Genomic DNA, 15,217 nt, shown 5'->3' with positions numbered 1-15,217 from the left:
GCACACCGCAACGAAGAGTAACCCCCGCTCGCCGCAACTAGAGAAAGCCCGCGTGCAGCAACAAAGACCCAACACAGCCAAAAATAAATAAATAACATAAATAAATTTATAAAAAAAAGAATATCTTAGTATCCTTCCAGAAATGTTGTATTTTTCCCAAGGGTAGCATTCTATGCTATACACATGGTTTGGAACTTTTTTTTAGAACTTAAATGTATATTTTGATTATCCCATAGTTATACTTGAGGAGTTTCTCTTTTGCCTGACATAGCAGTTCATTGCACCTGTGCTATAACTGCTTCCTATTGATGGATAGATTGTTTCCAGCCATGGCTGCTACAATAATGCTGCAATGGATGACTTTATACATGAGTCATTTTGCACCTGTACACGTGTATGTGTGGTCTGAACTCCTGGACTTGGAGTCACTGGGTCACCCCATGTGTGTACTTGTGATTTAAGTGACTATTCGGACATTAGCAGATGCCCTCCGTTGAGTCCTGTCTGTTTCCACTCCCACCAGTGATGTACGAGGCTGAGGTTTCATCACACCATTACCAACCCAGCCTTTTTATTTTGCTAGCCTTTTTGTTCAAACACTTACTCAGTTTTTAAAAACTTATTTATTTATTCATTTATTTAATTTTTGGCTGCATTGGGTCTTCGCTGTTGCACGTGGGTTTTCTCTAGTTCCTGAGAGTGTGAGCTACTCTTTGTTGCGGTGTGCAGGCTTCTCATTGTGGTGGCTTCTCTTGTTGCGGAGCAAGGGCTCTAGGCTCATGGGCTTCAGTAGTTGTGGCACATGGGCTCAGTAGTTGTGGCTCGCAGGCTCTAGAGTGCAGGCTCAGTAGTTGTGGCGCACGGGCTGAGTTGCTCCGCGGCACGTGGGGTCTTCCAGGACCAGGGATCGAACCCGTGTCCCCTGCATTGGCAGACAGATTCCCAACCACTGCGCCACCAGGGAAGCCCCCTTACTCAGTTTTCAATGAGGTTGTTAGATTTAATTTTTTGGTTTCATTTTTAGCAGGCTTTCTTTTTTAGAGCAGTTTTAGGTTCACAGCAATACTGAGAGAATTACATAGATTTCCTGTGTCTCCTCTGCCCCTACAAATGCACAGGCTCCCCCTTATCAACATCCCCACATTTGCTACCTTTGTGTGTTTAGGATATTGTTACAGCTGATGAAAACACATCACACGTCACCATCACCCAAAGTCCACAGTTTACATCAAGGTTCACTCCTGCTGTTGTACATTCCATGGGTTTGGACAAATGTGTAATGACGTCATTATAGTATCATCCAGAGTGGTTTTATGGCCTTAAAAATCCTCTGCTTTCTGCCAATTGATTTTATTTTTTTAAATGATTATAAGGGTGCTTGCTCTCTTGTTTTATGATTTTTTTTTTCTTGGTAATAATTAGAAAGGCCTGTCCCATTCTGTAATTATATAATAAATAGTCCCCCATAACTTATTCTAGTATTTTTATGGTTTTGTTTTTTAATCCATCTGGAGCTTCCCCTGGTGTGACATACATCCCGAGACCATTTACTGAACAGTCCCTTACTGGAAACATCACCTTCATCATATCCTAAGGCTGGTTTGTGAAAAGCTCTCTCTGGCCACATGCAAAGAATAGGTGGATTGTCCGAAGGGTGCAGGCATACCTGTCAGGACTTTCTGTAGCTGGGTGGCTGGAAGGATGTTGCTTGGAGCAGCATGACTTTAAAAATAAAGTCATGGTCCTAAGCATGCAGACAAGTGCACATGAGCAAATGGCTATAAATCTCCCTTAGGCTCAGTTTCGTATCTATAGAATGGCGATACCATGTGAGTGAGAGAGGACTATAATACTAGGCTATTATTTATCAAAACCAAGCCTCATTCCTTGAGCCTAGAGTGCATGACACAGCTGGGGGCCAGGTGATGGGCAGCAGGGCCATGGACGCTTAGGGAGACGTACAGGGGATTGAGCAGCAAAGAAACACTTCAAGGGAACCAGGAGCCAAGTTTCTTGCTGTCAGAGGAGGGATTTACTAATACCAGAAAGGGAGAAGGTTAGGAAGAACCTGAGGGGCTGGACTGGGTTGAAGGTATCAGTGTCAACTCACCCATCTAGACACAGCCACGGAGACGTGTGTGCGTCAGGGTGGGTGTGTCTGCAGAGCGCTGTGTACATAGATTTCCTGGTCTTTCTCCCATAGAACCAGGGAGCAGTGACACCCCAGCAGCAATAAACAGTGAGTACCCCAAACTTGGTTTCCAAATTGTCTTCTCCACTAAAGGGTCCCAGGGCTCCCTAGAGGGAGGGTGAGGAAGTTCTGACCAAAAGAGAGAAGGCCTGGGACTTTCTAGAACTGAGTTTCGAACTTCTTTTTGGCAACAGATCCTTCTCTTCAAATGAAAATTGTGTACCCAGAAGCACAATACGAAGAGCGGGTAACACGGGGCTAGCTGGACCCAGGTGTGCCCTGCAGGCCGTGCCCGGGAAGAAGGTGAGGAGCCCCCGAGGTCTGGCCTGCAGATGTTAGTGCTTCTGTTTGGGTGTGTTTTATCTCAAGACTCTACATGGTGTATAAATGTGTTTTAGAACACATGCACGACATTTTAAATAGACGTATATGGGGAGTATTCAACATTTTTAACATACTGATGCGTTTCGAACACACTAGCCATGAAGCTTGGGTGCCAGATGGGTGCAGAAGCGAAAGCACAGAGAACAGAGGCACAAGGATGGTGAGGGACCCTCCCACCAGGCCAGCTCAGCTCCCCTGGGGAACCCCTCCTCTCTCAGGGTTTTGTCTCTTTTCTCTCTCTTTCTGTGTTGCTCTTTTAAGATCTCTTTCAGTGTTTCCTTCCATTTGAAGCCAACTCATTCAGGGAAACCTGGGAGGGAGGCGAGGCCCCCTGCATTTGGTTGAGTCTCCGTCTCTCTCACACAGACGGCCCTGAACCCAGACACTGGATGTGTCGGGGCTGCTCGCGTCCAGAAGGAATTCTCCCAATTCCGTCTCCCAAAGACTAGAATCCAGGACACTTTACGCCAGGGCGGGGGGCGGGGGGGTTGGCAAGCCGCTGCCTTCCCTCTAAGGAGTCAGATCAACAGTAAAATGCCCGAAAGCCGCCACCTTGGCCACCTTCCCAGTCGTCATGGTCATCTCTGCCGAGTAGAGGCTGTTTTCAGAGCAGAGACTCTTCCCCTTCTCGGGGAGAGGCCAACAGGACGGACATGGGAGGTCACAGCTGACTTCCGTGTCTGGCATCCATCGCACATGTGAGGGGTCTTGCACAGATGGCCTCACTCAGGCCTCTGCAGCCCTCTGAGGGGGTGGGACCGCCCACCTGCGGGTGCCCTGTCCATCCCTGCAACCTCACCTGGCCCCCGCGACATAGAGAACAAGCAAACAATCGGACATGTCTGTGTTCCAATAAAGCTTTATTTATAACACTAGGCAGAGGGCCAGGTTTGGTCCGTACACTGCAGTTGCCCAGCCCTACTCAGCATAGGCTCCACAGCCCTCAAAAGACTGAACCGCACCTGCCGCTTCCATGCAACTTCTCTGCTCACCTCTCCACGCTCCTTCCCACTCCTTTGTTTTGGGGGAACTCAACCTATGACTGGTAGATAGAATTATTACCATCATTTGACAGATGAGGAAACTGATGCAAAATTGTAGTTTTTCACCTGGGGTTGTTCAGCCAGTGAGCAGCAGTTCCAGGCCCATCCCCGCAGCCCGGCTCTGCAGTCTGGATTCCTGTCCTGCTGTCTTGCATCTCTTGCATGATTCCGGCAGCCAATGAACATCTGTATCTTTGAACACCTCTAGGGGCCATGGGGAGAGAGATTGCGCATTGTTGGGGAAGAAGCTGTAGAAAAAACAAGGTGCGCTAACAGCGCTGAGTGTCAGAGGAGGGGAGGGGATGCCCACGATGGAATTCAGAGGAGGGATGAATCCATGCCCACCCCCGACTTCCACAGCAGAGTGGGCCCTCCTAACCTCTGCCCTCCTGGCTTTCTCGGCAGCACTTCTTCACCTCCTTTGCTGCCCCCCCTCCACGTCTGAATGCTGGGGGCTCAAGCTTACCCCGTGGTGAGCCTCTTGGTTCCCCCTGTCCTGGGCCAAAGCCCTGGTTACATCGTTCCCCTCCTGGTGCCTCTGGAAGCAGAAGCCTGACCCCTCTTTACCAGCCAGCCAGCCCCCTGGAGCAGTCGAAGCCTTCGAAACGAGCTGATGCAATTTTACTGCAATAGGACAGCGTGAGGCTCGCGCGTGTATTTTTAAATAATTGCTGCTTAATTTTTGGCTGCGATGCCCTAACCCCTGAATGTCGGGCCACCGTCCATGAGCTTGGGGAGTCTGACCCAAAACATCTGTTCACCCTGGATGGGTAGGCTGTCAGTTCTGTTGTCTGGCCACTCAGGACAAAAGGCAGACACCCAGCTGGCCCCATGGTGGGTGGGCGTCGGTGGTGCCGATGGCTTCTGTCTGGCACAGCCTGAGGCCACAGGACCTGCGGTCAGCCCTGCTGAGCTGACCCTGCCAGGAAGGTGCCGCCTCTCCATTCGCCTTTCTGAGGCTGTCAGTACAACTCCTCCCAGCCTCCCTCATCACCAGCAAGGCTGAACTCTGCTTAGAGTAGCAAGAAACTCTAATCCTTAATCCCCTTCCTCCCTGAGGGGTCAGCCCCCCCTTCCCTGCCAGGCCCAGGCAGGAACAGAGGCCGCAGAACATTTGCCATGTCTTACCCATCCTCCACAAGCATGTGTCTACAGGTAGAGAGCCCTCACCTGGAGCACAAAGACCCGCTCTGCTCTTTCTGGAATCAGGAAGCCCGTTTTTCATTGGAGAAATCCATCACGGGACTCCCCTGGTGGTCCAGTGGTTAAGACTCCGCACTTCCACTGCAGGGGACACGGGTTCCATCCCTTGTCGGGGAACTAAGATCCCACACGCTGTGGGGCAGCTAAGCCCATGCACCCTAGAGCCCGTGCGCCACAACTAGAGAGCCTGCACACTGCAGCTACTGAGCCCGCGTGCGCTGGAGCCTGTGCGCCACAACTAGAGATCCCGCATGCTGTGCGGCTTGGCCAAAATAAGAAAAAAAAAAGCCTCTACTTATTCACTCTGGGTGATCCAGGCAGGCTCTTGCTTTACTCATCACTTACATCCAACCCAGTCCTAGAGTCCTGTGTGCACCTGCCCACTGTACCCACCGGAAGTCTACGAGCATCTCAACCATCGTGTGTCCGAAATGGACCTTGCCCCATGCTGCTGCCCAGGCTTCCCACCCCCTGCGTGGCTCCACCTTCCACTCAGCGGCAGGAGCAAAGCCCTGGGCTCTGTCTTTGACTCCTTCCTCTCCTTCCCCTCCAAGGCCGCCCCATCACCGAGCCCTGATGGTTCCACTCCAAGGCTACCTGAAGCCATCCACTCCTCGCTGCCACCCAAGCAGTGCAGCCGCAGTCACCTCGCGCCTGGTTTGTTCCTAAGGGACCCCATATCCCTCTCTGCACCCTCCAACCCGTTCTCGATGCAAAGCCAGTGTCTGTTTTATTTTAGTCCCTTTCTTAAAGTCTTCAGGATCTCCCTATTGCTCTTGGAATAAAATCCAAGTCCTTGCTATGGCCTGTAAGACCCTTGGTGACCTCGCCCCTCTGCCGTTTCGACCCCACCTCCCAGACCTCTGCTCCAAGGCCCTGCCCTGGCTGGCTGCTGCCCAGCTCATGCCCGTAGCTGCCTTTGCTCCGGTCCTCTTCTAGAATGTTCTCTTGGGGCCCACTCTCATCCTTTGGGTCTTTGTTCAGACATCACCTCCTCAGATAGGCTTTTGAAGCAGAGACTCCTGATCGCCGGTCACTCTTCTCGTCAACATTTGAACAACCCAGGTGCGCCAGGATGCGCGGCCATCCCGCTGAAGGCTGCTCTCCCCAGCCTCCCGTGTGTTCGTGCTGTGTGGTTGCCATGGGAAATGATATCTGCTCGCCTTCCTTCCCGGTTCTCCCCCCGCCCCCTGCCCCGGAGCCTCCTTGGACCCAGAGAGGAAAGCCCCGTGTTGAATGGCAGAGCCCCCTGTCAGCCCTGAACCTCTAGCCTCTGAACTCTGACCCCCTGGAACACGCTTCATCTTATCTAGGTCATTCCGTTTGGGGTCTTTTTGTTGCTGCTGCTTAGCAGTACCTTCAGTAATAGAGATGCACCTTCCACCATCTCTAGGAGAGATTTCCCCAGTCACTTCCTATCTCAAAACCTGGTTCGTGCAGAGCAGTGGCTGTGACGTGCGACTTCTTCCTGTGCTAGTCAGCTGTCACCTCCCCACTTGAACAAAAGCTCTGTGTGCGCATGAACTTTGCTGTGCTCACCTTGAAAGCAGAGCAGGTGGAAGGCTCCAGGTAAGTCCTGCTGGATGGACGAACGAGGGAAGTGACCCAAGGAGGCTGTGAGGCTGGAGCCCCCAACCTGGAGCTTCACAAGGCTCCTTTGTGAGAGTCGAGCAGATCAGAATGGCTCCTCCCATAGGTGTTGCGAATTTTCTTTTAGCTTTTCTCTATCATGAATTTGTCCATGACTTTTTTCCTACAAATTTTAATGTAGTCAAATTGATTAATATTTTTCCTTATGACTTTTTGCTTTCATCCCATGCTTATAAGGTCTTAGCTCACTTGAAGATTATTCTCAAAAATCATACTGAGGGCTTCCCTGGTGGCACAGTGGTTAGGAATCCGCCTGCCAATGCAGGGGACACGGGTTCAAGCCCTGGTCCGGGAAGATCCCACATGCCGTGGAGCAACTCAGCCCGTGCGCCACAACTACTGAGCCTGCGCTCTAGAGCCCACGAGGCGCAACTACTGAGTCCACGTGCCACAACTACTGAAGCCTGTGCACCTAGAGTCCGTGCTCCGCAACAAGAGAGGCCACTGCGACAAGAGGCCCGTGCACTGCAGCGAAGAGTAGCCCCCGCGCGCTGCAACGAGAGAAAGGCCGCTCGCAACAATGAAGACCCAATGCAGCCAAAAATAAATACATTTTAAAAAATTCATATTGCATCCACTTAAAACTAATTTTGGTATAGAGAGTTAGTAAAGATCAAGGCTAGTGCGCTGACCTTTGGCCCATAACATGCTCAATAAGTGTTGCTTATTCTCATTATTTTAAATATTATCTTCTAATCAATTCCCATATGTATTAGGGTCTATTTCCAGACTGCTGGGGTTTTAAAAAAATAATTTATCTATTTCTGTACTAGTATCATTTTATTTTACTTATCATAGCTTTACAGTATATTTCAATATCCCATATTATTCATATTTTCTATTAGCTTTTCAATTATTTTAGAAAGGTCAGGGAAAATCCTGGTCTTACTTTGATTGCAATCTCGTTGAATATATGTAGATCAGCTTACAGAGAATTTACATCTTTACAACACTAACCTTTAGCCAAGAACAAGCTCCTTTATTCAAGTCTTTTTACTATCTCCCAGTCGAGTTAAAAGTTTTCTTGATATAGATCAGGCACGTTTTGGGGAAATAGATTTTATTTTGTAGAGCAGTTTTCGGTTCACGGCACGATTGTGGGGAAGGCACAGATCTTTCCCATTTACCCCCAGCCCCCGACATGCACGGCCTTCCCCACTATCAACCTCCCCACCGGAGAGGGATGTCTGTTACATTGATTAACCTGCACTGCCATGTCACAATCACCAGCGTCCAGAGAAGACCTTGGAGCTCACGCTTCGTGTCCTACGTGTTGTGGGTTTTGGGCAAGTGTATGAGGTCATGGATCCACCCCTGTAGACCGTACAGAGTAGTTTCACTGCCCTAAAACACCCTTGTTTTTAGGTTTATTTCTAGCTACTTTGTCTATTTTATTATTGCTAGTGTTAATGAGAATTTTTCCTCCTTCGTGTTTTCTATTGGTTATATTTGTATATAAGATGTTTATTATTCTTGCATATAAATTTTGTAAGCAAGACTTTGCTGAACTCTGAAGTGTTCTGATATTCTTTCAGGGGATTCGTTTGCATTTTCCAGGCATCATCTACAAATAATGACCAATTTGCCTATGTCTTGCCAATAGTTACACCTTTCTAGTTCATTCTGCTTCTCCAATGGACCTTCTCCCACTCTGTCACGGACCCTAGACTTTCACACCCTTATCTACCCGTTTCTACTGGGCCTGGAGCTACTGGTTCCCTGGGTCACCCACAGACACCCTCCTGGCCACGCTCTGGCCCAACAGTGTCGCACAGTGAACTTGTTTCTGCCCAGATACTGCCCATGGAGGTGTGTGCGTGTGCGTGTGCACGCTTTTACGGTATAGTTATGGTTACAGCTCTCCCGGATACATCGTTGAACTGAATAACCTCTTCTTATCTTCCTAGACCAACTCCCCTTTCTCTTCGTCACGGACCCCTCTTAGAAAGCTGAAAAATGTGCTGCTTCTGGACCCAGTCTGAGCATTCCTAACCCCGTTCTTCCCGGTGATGTGTTAGCTGTTGCCGGGAGCCCTGGCCCTGGAGAGCAGACCCCACAACCCCCGGCTTTCCATCCATGCTATTCCCAGGGCTTGCCTTGGGCTCCTGCCACAGCATCTATTTCTGCCCTCTCTCTCACCGACCCTTTCTTTGCTCTGTGGGCTCATTTGGAGAAGAGATAAAGGTGGAACGAGACGGGAGACTCCTGCAGGGCATGCATGCTGCTCTGGCCCAGCTGCACGAGAATTCGTGTGCAGCGCTGGTCCTGACCTCTCTCCACTGCTGCCTGCTGTTCTCGGGGTGCCTGTGGCATCCAGACCGTTGCCTCTTTCCCCTCCTCTTGTGCTTCGACCTGCAGACAGAGCGGAGTTTCCCTCTCCTGCCCCTCCTTCCCCGCTCCACCTTCTTACTACGCGGAGGGCGCTCTGCAGCCCCACGATTGTTCACAGACCTTCACGCGTGTGTGTCAGCCGTCAGTGTGGTACGCCAAACGGGCTATTGATTTAGTGACAAGGATCGCTGCGAGGAATGGATCTAATGTTTTCATTACGCTAAAAATGCTTTAACAAGTTCATTCAGAATTAGGTGATGGCAAAGATCCGCTTGGTTCCCATCATGTTCCCAGGAGGAGGTGACTTGTAGGGGACCTTGAGGGACAAAAGCCACCACTCTACCTGGCGAAACTCAGCCCGGTGCTGTGGGGCTGCCTTCCCCAAAGAGACCAGAGCCCTTGGTGTCCCCACCAGGCCTTCGGCTTGGAAATACTCAGTGTGGCTTGCCTGGCTTCCCCAAGTCCCTGTCCTCGGGGCCCGGGCTCTTTCTCCATACGCCCACCCCCCCAGCAAGTGGCCCTGATGGTCCTCATCCTCCAAAGGCCTCGGCATCCTCTGTCTGCACGGGGGAGGTCAGTATGTTCCACCTGGCTTCCCCGCCCTTCCGGCCCAGGCTTTTCCTGCGTGTCGACCTCAGTTTGAGCCCTCGCTGCTTCCTGCTCCTGGGACCCCGTGCCTCGGGTGTCCACACGTAACTGTGGGTAGCACCACTCATTCTTAGGGAGGTGGTGGGTCTTCAGTGCAGTGACGGGAGCCCAGCACAGGTGCGGGGGGAGGAGGAGAGTACTCAGGGAAGCAATCTCCCCGCAGGGCCCGTTGTCCAGGGTGCTGGGGCCGTCCACTGGCCAGCGGGGTCCAGCTCTCTGACAGCAGAGCCGTGGCTCCCGCCTCAGCCCGGCCTCGGTGCCCACCTCCTCCCGAGCCCAGGTCCCAGCCTGGCACAGAGGGCTGGCCTTCCGCTCTGACCCCTGGTCTGAGCCGGCAGTTCCCCCAGGAAGTGTTGGTCACTTAGTTCCCCCAGGACCATCTGTGTAATTTGTGAGGCCCAGCAGAAATGCCGATGCAGAGACCCTGTTCACAAATCAGGGTTTCAGGACGGTGACGGCAGAGCACAGGTGGCCCTGCCCCATCAGGCTGTGTCCCAGGAACCAGGGTCAGAGATGCAGACAGTCTGCGCGTCTGGACTTGAGGGGGCCACCTGCCCACAAGCCCGAACGATACGCCGCTTCTTGGGCGCCTTATGGTTTCCACTGGGGTCCCTCCCGGTGGGCAGGCCTGAAGCCAGCCCCGGAGGCCCACGCCGGCTGAACCCATGCGGTTGTCATGGCCGAGGGCAGAGAGCCCTGGAGGGTCCTGGCCAGAGCTCGGATGTGTGGACACAGCCATGATTCCAGCACTTCTGCCCGCTTGGCTTCACGTGAAGCTGGGGGAGCCCGAGCGCTGCCTCCCGTACGCCTGGGAGATGAGCAGCTGGAGCTGTTTACCTGGCGGCGTTGCTGGTGCCACGTTTCTGAAGCTAAGCCAGGCCTGAGCACAGCTCCGCGACGCCACTGTGATTAATGACGTTGCTGTGGGCAGCACCCTAGAGGCGCCCTCATTTATTCAAAGCAAATAAAACCATCTTGGGGTTTTTCTGCACGCGCATCTTCCCTGTGTTGTTGTATAGGCTACTTGATCTGAAAAAACCAAAAACACCCAAGCTAGCATCTAGCATCCACCCCCAGCCTCTAAGTTCTAAATTCTTAATTGATTTGGACGTGCACTGTCAGCCAGCTACTGCCGCGTAACAAAGCAAGTCTTGGGGGCGTTTTCCCTGCAAGTCTGCTGGTTGATGGGTGGCCAGCTGTCTAGACCAGGCTCAGCAGGCAGCTCTACAGGGTAGGATGGGTCCAGGTCTGTCCCTTATGTGACTCCTCTCCCTCTGACCCGGGGGCTGGTTGGGACGTGCTCTTCTCTGGCCAGGTTATGGGCGCAAGAGGGTGAGAGGAACTGTGTGACACTGCAGGAGGCCTGCGCTCAGAACTGGCCACTTCTACCTCAGTCCCCTGGGGTCGCACAGCTGAGCCCCACATCCGGGGTGGGCCAGGAAGAACTACAGATTTATGCTGCAGGGCCAGTGTCACCACCAGGGTGGGGTTTTCTCCCTTCTACAGGTGGGTCTGTGTCTGCAGAGGGAACTGAGCTTGTGCCTTCTCAGAGCAGTTTATATCACTGCTCTGGAAATGCCGGCTTCTTAACCAGCCAGGTAACCGTGCCTCCTCACCGCTGAGTGGGATTAGCTGATGAGATGCTCCCCGACTTCCTCGGTGGGAGCCAGGGCCCCCCTGCCATGCACACGCCGCAGGCAGGAGAGCCGTGGTCTTGTTGGAACCGACGTGGGCATCTTTGGACACTTTATTGGGAAAGTGTTTTCTTTCTTCCTGGGAGGTGCAGGTGTCTACGTCCACTGTGGGGCAAGCGTCCTTTTGGTGGGACTGGAGGGGCCCCTGGTGATGGCAGCACGCAGCAACTCGGGCTGGGCGCACCGTGCTCAGGATGAAGCCAGCCTGGGCTATTTCTTAATCGGCTTGTTAGAATTCGTGAGAGTTTTGCATTTAAGAGTCTTCCTGTGACCAAACCTCTTAGGATGGAGATAACGGGGCCCGTGACAGTCTCTACGGAACCCGCACAAGATGATTTGGTTGTGTGAGCCGCTCTCCCCACTGTCCTTGACGGCCCTACCTGCCAGCTCTCACCATCACTGGATTGCTTTAACACCTCTCTACGCAGAGGGCATTTGGGTGGAACCATGGTGGGTTCTGGAGATGCATCTGCTTTTGAATCTCGGCCCTGCAGCCCTGTGTGCTTACCTGCTCAAGTCTCAGTGTCCCCATCTGTGAAATGGGACGATGACCACAGCAGCTGCTCCAGAGTCTGTGTTGGTCTTCAGTGTGATGGCATGTAGAGGGCTCAGCACAGAGTCTGCACACAGTGGGCCTCCACGGGTGGAAGCTACCACCCCCATGTGTGGGTCCCCAGCTCCCCACGGACAGGCCTAGACTCAGTTCCCAGATGGTCTGTTTTTTAATTGAAGTATAGTTGATTTACAATGTTGTGCTAATTTCTGCTGTACAGCAAAGTGACTCAGTTATCCATATATACATTTTTTCATATTCTTTTCCACTGTGATTTATCCCAGGTCATTGAATATAGTTCCCTGTGCTATACAGTGGGACCTTGTTGTTTACCCATCCTACATATAATAGTTTGCAACCCTGATGATCTTTAATCACATCAGGGTGGTTTTAACAGACAGGGACCTGAGGGCTGGAAGCCCCACTCAAATAGCTCTGACTACGCCTTGTGAAAATAGAACATGACAAATAGCCTGTTTTATGCTTTTCCCAGACTTTTCTTAATATTACCAATTCTCAGAGAAATTTAATACTCAAGACATGCAGAATAAAAACTTTCAAAGGGTAATCAAGTGACGACCTTCCCTGGAAGCACAGTGGTTAAGAACCCACCTGCCAGTGCAGGGGACACTGGTTCAAGCCCTGGTCTGGGAAGATCCTATATGCCGCGGAGCAACTAAGCCCGTGCGCCACAACTACTGAAGCCCGCGCGCCACAAATGCTGAGCCTGTGCACCTAGAGCCTGTGCTCCACAACAAGGGAAGTCACTGCAGTGAGAAGCCCGCGCACCGCAACAAAGAATAGCCCCGCTTGCCACAACTAGAGAAAGCCCGTGCACAGCAACGAAGGCCCAACGCAGCCAAAAACGAACAAATAAATAAATAAATAAATAAATTTACTAAAAAAAAAAAAAAAAGAGTAATCAAGTGAGAATGACCTAAATGAAAGATAGAAATTATAAGTGAGACTTAAGTGGCGTTTTGGTTGGTTGCATTTCTGGTCTCCTGAAGGCCGACAGAGACCCTTGTATTGTTAGAACCGGAAATCTTCCAACTCTGCATCTGCCCACATCCTCCCAGAGTAAACAGCATCTGCTGATGATAATCACCTCTTTCCTTGGTGACTGAAGGCCGTTATCCTGAACATCAGGGATGATTAAGATGGGAGGTAAATAGAATTATAGTGAAACTAGAATGTTCCCTGGAAAACAAACACTACCACCGATGAATCCTAATATCGCTTCTTTTTCTTAAAAGAATGTAGGAGGAAAATGCCTGTCGTTTGTGTTCTGAGTAACCAGGGTTTGCCTGTTTGATTAAAAAATATTGTTTACCAGATTTTCCTTTTCTGCCACCCATCTCTATCTTTGAGCATCTTCAAGTTGTTAAAATGACTTCTCACAGTGCCTCTGTTTTTAGATCTGGAAAATGTAATTTGGGTTAAAACTCGATGGGGAGTCGCTCAGGCGGATGGGTTGCCGTGGTGACGTGCGGGGAGGGGAGATGCATGGCTGGAGGTATTTGCAAGAGCCTCTGGGTTGGGCTTTGTCTTTGCACCGGCTGGTGGACCTCCTCTTTCCAGGCCTTGCCTCCACCTGCTGCCTTCCTGAATCACTGCCCGGTACTGAGATGACCATGGGGTCCCAGGGCCGGGCACATTCTTGCTGGCAGAACCCTGATTTTGTTCAGCTACAGAGGGGCCAAGCGCCTCCTAGGACAGGTTGCACCCTTTCTAGCCCCAGAGGGTGGATCTCAATTGGTCTAAACTAAACATCATAATTTTATTTCCATGCCAGTGACCGGGTTGGGCCAGGTCATAGGACAGTTCTGGCCAATGACAGTGAGAGTGTGCCAGGGGTGTCTGGGAACTTTCCTTACAAATAGAAGTTCACAGGTGAGGAAACACCTGTCTAGGACTCTAGATGTCAGGTCTGAGGATTTGACGCTTAGAACCACAGGTGACGTCTCTCACCTGTGCAGGAAAGTCAAGAGGGTTGCAAAAAAGCAGAACCAGAGTTGGGGCGTCACTGAGACGGAGTTAATCAACCTGGGGACGTCCTGATGTCCCAAAATAAACTTTTTATTCCCGAATTGTGTTCCCCCAAATTCATATGTTGAAGCCCTACTCCCCTCGTACCTCTGGATGTAATCGTATTTGTAGGTAAGGTCTTTAAAGAGATAATTAAACTAAAATGAGGTCTTTATAGACCCTAACTCTAGTGAGGCTTCGGGTTATAATCAATAACCAATGAATTATAATCGGTAACTGTTGGAGGATGGAGGGAACGAAAAGTGCCCACTGAACCAGAAAATGAGGTGGGTAACTCTGTTATACTCAGTGGGTCAGTTTATTATAGGGTGGGGTCTGGTGGACATCAGTCTGGAAGCGTTCGAAGCTGTATGCCATGCTGCCGAGGGCAACTTTATAGCTAACTTAGGGTATGGGGGTATGTGTTTGGAAACAGGATGAGCCTTCCTAAGTCAAGATTTATGAATGGGTAACTAGTCTCTTGGGCGCCAGGAAGACGCCAGTGAAGGTCTTTGTGATTGTTTAGAGGCTAACAGCGCATGGAGGCCACCTGGACCTAACAATCATTACACAAGACCTCTCAACCACAACAGAGAAGAGATTCACTGAATGGTACAGGCCTGGGTGGGGTCAGCAGGACAGGTGAGACTATATGGGCCCAAGATGGCACCAGTTATGCTAACGGCCTTACAGTAACTCATAATCCAACTTGACTGGTCTGTTATAAGAAGAGGGATTTTGATGCAGACATATGCACACACGGCGGAAAGACCACGTGAAGACAGAGGGAGAAGACAGCCACATACATGCCACGGAGAGAGGCCTCAGGATGAAACCAACATTCCAGCACCTTCATCTTGGACAACTGCCCTCCAGAATTGTAAGAAAATAAATCTCAGTTGTTTCATCTCTGTTTGCCCCCTCCATGGTACTTTGTCATGGCAGCCCTAGGACACTAAAACATCACCGAAGCCAATACGGGCTTTGGAAGCAAGTGGCATCACCCCCAACTCCAAATGGCTTCAGTAATAAGGAGAAAATGGACTAAATCACATCCAAGAAGTCAGGCAGTAAAGCAGCCCACGGTAGTCTCAGCAATGCCATCAGAGACCCGGGCTCCTCCATCTTCCTGCCCACTCGGCATGTTGGCCTGACCCTTAGGCAGGCTCCTCGAGGTGCCAGGATGGCCGCCATGTATCCAGCTGCCTCCTGCAGGTGACACTGTGCAGGGGCAGGAATGAGGTGCTGGAATGTTCCTACATGTCTGTTTTTTGAAGGGAAGAAAGCCCTCTCCTCCTGTCTCATTGGCCAGAACTACAACCCTTGCCCATGGCTGGCCATGGGCACAGAATTACTGTGGTGGGAATGAACCAGGAAGAAGCCAGTTGTCTGTCACATGTGGCTGCCAGTGATGGGATGTGAGTGGTGCTTTATTAGTACATTAGAAGAAAGTGGAACAGAAATGGTGGTTGGGTTGCAACCAGCAGGGTCT

The sequence above is a fragment of the Eschrichtius robustus genome, chromosome 8, assembly GCF_028021215.1.
Source record: "Eschrichtius robustus isolate mEscRob2 chromosome 8, mEscRob2.pri, whole genome shotgun sequence".
In the NCBI taxonomy this organism is placed as follows: domain Eukaryota; kingdom Metazoa; phylum Chordata; class Mammalia; order Artiodactyla; family Eschrichtiidae; genus Eschrichtius; species Eschrichtius robustus.
Note: the sequence above shows the minus strand (reverse complement) of the source record.